Source organism: Penaeus vannamei, chromosome 33 (assembly GCF_042767895.1).
Source record: "Penaeus vannamei isolate JL-2024 chromosome 33, ASM4276789v1, whole genome shotgun sequence".
Lineage (NCBI taxonomy): Eukaryota > Metazoa > Arthropoda > Malacostraca > Decapoda > Penaeidae > Penaeus > Penaeus vannamei.
In genome coordinates, this window is record NC_091581.1 from 3,275,795 (window position 1) to 3,280,794 (window position 5,000).

Here is a 5,000-nt window from a genome sequence, read left to right on the forward strand (position 1 = left end):
ATTTCATTGAGTTAAATTGTTCTAGAATATTTCATTGAGTTAAATTGTTCTAGAATATTTCATTGAGTTAAATTGTTCTAGAGTATTTCATTGAGTTAAATTGTTCTAGAATATTTCATTGAGTTAAATTGTTCTAGAATATTTCATTGAGTTAAATTGTTCTAGAATATTTCATTGAGTTAAATTGTTCTAGAGTATTTCATTGAGTTAAATTGTTCTAGAATATTTCATTGAGTTAAATTGTTCTAGAGTATTTCATTGAGTTAAATTGTTCTAGAATACTTCATTGAGTTAAATTGTTCTAGAATATTTCATTGAGTTAAATTGTTCTAGAATATTTCATTGAGTTAAATTGTTCTAGAATGTTTCATTGAGTTAAATTGTTCTAAAATATTTCATGGAGTTAAATTGTTCTAGAATATTTCATCGAGTTAAATTGTTCTAGAATATTTCATTGAGTTAAATTGTTCTAGAATATTTCATTGAGTTAAATTGTTCTAGAATATTTCATTGAGTTAAATTGTTCTAGAATGTTTCATTGAGTTAAATTGTTCTAGAATGTTTCATTGAGTTAAATTGTTCTAGAATGTTTCATTGAGTTAAATTGTTCTAGAATGTTTCATTGAGTTAAATTGTTCTAGAATGTTTCATACTCTCCGTCGGGAATAAAGATTGCGTGGAAAGAAAAAAGAATATGTTAAAGTATGGCGACTCGCTTTTGAACTGGAAGCACCGTCGGTATTCAGGACATGTCCGGATTATGTCATCTCCGTTCTTTATTCTTTGTTGTCTTCTTTTCTCATTTGCATTTTGTTCTGCGTATCAACCGACTTTCATCTCTCTCTCGTCGTTCTCTTTTTTTTAGTTTTATTAACGTTGTCTATGGAATTACGCTGAGTTGAGGTATAATGTTTACAATAATTACGGTCTTGTTGGATGTAAGTGACTTTTATGACGACTTATAACCGACCTCCTTCAATGGCGTTTTATCATCTTTGACTTTGGCGTTTTATCTTTATCATCTTTGACTTTGGCGTTTTATCTTTATCATCTTTGACTTTGGCGTTTTATCTTTATCATCTTTGACTTTGGCGTTTTATCATCTTTGACTTTGGCGTTTTATCATCTTTGACTTTGGCGTTTTATCTTTATCATCTTTGACTTTGGCGTTTTATCTTTATCATCTTTGACTTTGGCGTTTTATCTTTATCATCTTTGACTTTGGCGTTTTATCTTTATCATCTTTGACTTTGGCGTTTTATCATCTTTGACTTTGGCGTTTTATCATCTTTGACTTTGGCGTTTTATCTTTATCATCTTTGACTTTGGCGTTTTATCTTTATCATCTTTGACTTTGGCGTTTTATCTTTATCATCTTTGACTTTGGCGTTTTATCTTTATCATCTTTGACTTTGGCGTTTTATCTTTATCATCTTTGACTTTGGCGTTTTATCATCTTTGACTTTGGCGTTTTCTCTTTATCATCTTTGACTTTGGCGTTTTATCTTTATCATCTTTGACTTTGGCGTTTTATCTTTATCATCTTTGACTTTGGCGTTTTATCTTTATCATCTTTGACTTTGGCGTTTTATCTTTATCGTCTTTGACTTTGGCGTTTTATCTTTATCGTCTTTGACTTTGGCGTTTTATCTTTATCGTCTTTGACTTTGGCGTTTTATCTTTATCGTCTTTGACTTTGGCGTTTTATCTTTATCATCTTTGACTTTGGCGTTTTATCTTTATCATCTTTGACTTTGGCGTTTTATCTTTATCGTCTTTGACTTTGGCGTTTTATCTTTATCGTCTTTGACTTTGGCGTTTTATCTTTATCATCTTTGACTTTGGCGTTTTATCTTTATCATCTTTGACTTTGGCGTTTTATCTTTATCATCTTTGACTTTGGCGTTTTATCTTTATCATCTTTGACTTTGGCGTTTTATCTTTATCATCTTTGACTTTGGCGTTTTATCTTTATCATCTTTGACTTTGGCGTTTTATCTTTATCATCTTTGACTTTGGCGTTTTATCTTTATCATCTTTGACTTTGGCGTTTTATCTTTATCGTCTTTGACTTTGGCGTTTTATCTTTATCATCTTTGACTTTGGCGTTTTATCGTCTTTGACTTTGGCGTTTTATCTTTATCATCTTTGACTTTGGCGTTTTATCTTTATCATCTTTGACTTTGGCGTTTTATCTTTATCGTCTTTGACTTTGGCGTTTTATCTTTATCATCTTTGACTTTGGCGTTTTATCGTCTTTGACTTTGGCGTTTTATCTTTATCATCTTTGACTTTGGCGTTTTATCTTTATCATCTTTGACTTTGGCGTTTTATCTTTATCATCTTTGACTTTGGCGTTTTATCTTTATCATCTTTGACTTTGGCGTTTTATCTTTATCGTCTTTGACTTTGGCGTTTTATCTTTATCATCTTTGACTTTGGCGTTTTATCGTCTTTGACTTTGGCGTTTTATCTTTATCATCTTTGACTTTGGCGTTTTATCATCTTTGACTTTGGCGTTTTATCATCTTTGACTTTGGCGTTTTATCTTTATCGTCTTTGACTTTGGCGTTTTATCTTTATCATCTTTGACTTTGGCGTTTTATCTTTATCATCTTTGACTTTGGCGTTTTATCGTCTTTGACTTTGGCGTTTTATCTTTATCATCTTTGACTTTGGCGTTTTATCTTTATTCTCTTTGACTTTGGCGTTTTATCTTTATCATCTTTGACTTTGGCGTTTTATCATCTTTGACTTTGGCGTTTTATCATCTTTGACTTTGGCGTTTTATCATCTTTGACTTTGGCGTTTTATCTTTATCGTCTTTGACTTTGGCGTTTTATCTTTATCATCTTTGACTTTGGCGTTTTATCTTTATCATCTTTGACTTTGGCGTTTTATCGTCTTTGACTTTGGCGTTTTATCTTTATCATCTTTGACTTTGGCGTTTTATCTTTATTCTCTTTGACTTTGGCGTTTTATCTTTATCATCTTTGACTTTGGCGTTTTATCATCTTTGACTTTGGCGTTTTATCATCTTTGACTTTGGCGTTTTATCTTTATCGTCTTTGACTTTGGCGTTTTATCTTTATCATCTTTGACTTTGGCGTTTTATCATCTTTGACTTTGGCGTTTTATCTTTATCATCTTTGACTTTGGCGTTTTATCTTTATCATCTTTGACTTTGGCGTTTTATCTTTATCATCTTTGACTTTGGCGTTTTATCTTTATCATCTTTGACTTTGGCGTTTTATCTTTATCGTCTTTGACTTTGGCGTTTTATCATCTTTGACTTTGGCGTTTTATCTTTATCGTCTTTGACTTTGGCGTTTTATCTTTATCGTCTTTGACTTTGGCGTTTTATCTTTATCATCTTTGACTTTGGCGTTTTATCGTCTTTGACTTTGGCGTTTTATCTTTATCATCTTTGACTTTGGCGTTTTATCATCTTTGACTTTGCCGTTTTATCTTTATCGTCTTTGACTTTGGCGTTTTATCTTTATCATCTTTGACTTTGGCGTTTTATCTTTATCGTCTTTGACTTTGGCGTTTTATCTTTATCATCTTTGACTTTGGCGTTTTATCTTTATCGTCTTTGACTTTGGCGTTTTATCTTTATCATCTTTGACTTTGGCGTTTTATCTTTATCGTCTTTGACTTTGGCGTTTTATCGTCTTTGACTTTGGCGTTGTATCATCTTTGACTTTGGCGTTTTATCTTTATCATCTTTGACTTTGGCGTTTTATCATCTTTGACTTTGGCGTTTTATCTTTATCATCTTTGACTTTGGCGTTTTATCTTTATCATCTTTGACTTTGGCGTTTTATCTTTATCATCTTTGACTTTGGCGTTTTATCTTTATCGTCTTTGACTTTGGCGTTTTATCTTTATCATCTTTGACTTTGGCGTTTTATCTTTATCGTCTTTGACTTTGGCGTTTTATCTTTATCATCTTTGACTTTGGCGTTTTATCATCTTTGACTTTGGCGTTTTATCTTTATCATCTTTGACTTTGGCGTTTTATCATCTTTGACTTTGGCGTTTTATCATCTTTGACTTTGGCGTTTTATCTTTATCATCTTTGACTTTGGCGTTTTCTCTTTATCATCTTTGACTTTGGCGTTTTATCTTTATCGTCTTTGACTTTGGCGTTTTATCTTTATCATCTTTGACTTTGGCGTTTTATCTTTATCATCTTTGACTTTGGCGTTTTATCTTTATCATCTTTGACTTTGGCGTTTTATCTTTATCATCTTTGACTTTGGCGTTTTATCTTTATCATCTTTGACTTTGGCGTTTTATCTTTATCATCTTTGACTTTGGCGTTTTATCATCTTTGACTTTGGCGTTTTATCATCTTTGACTTTGGCGTTTTATCTTTATCGTCTTTGACTTTGGCGTTTTATCTTTATCATCTTTGACTTTGGCGTTTTATCTTTATCATCTTTGACTTTGGCGTTTTATCATCTTTGACTTTGGCGTTTTATCTTTTATCATCTTTGACTTTGGCGTTTTATCTTTATCGTCTTTGACTTTGGCGTTTTATCTTTATCATCTTTGACTTTGGCGTTTTATCTTTATCATCTTTGACTTTGGCGTTTTATCTTTATCATCTTTGACTTTGGCGTTTTATCTTTATCATCTTTGACTTTGGCGTTTTATCTTTATCATCTTTGACTTTGGCGTTTTATCATCTTTGACTTTGGCGTTTTATCTTTTATCATCTTTGACTTTGGCGTTTTATCTTTATCATCTTTGACTTTGGCGTTTTATCTTTATCATCTTTGACTTTGGCGTTTTATCTTTATCGTCTTTGACTTTGGCGTTTTATCTTTATCATCTTTGACTTTGGCGTTTTATCTTTATCGTCTTTGACTTTGGCGTTTTATCTTTATCATCTTTGACTTTGGCGTTTTATCTTTATCATCTTTGACTTTGGCGTTTTATCTTTATCATCTTTGACTTTGGCGTTTTATCTTTATCATCTTTGACTTTGGCGT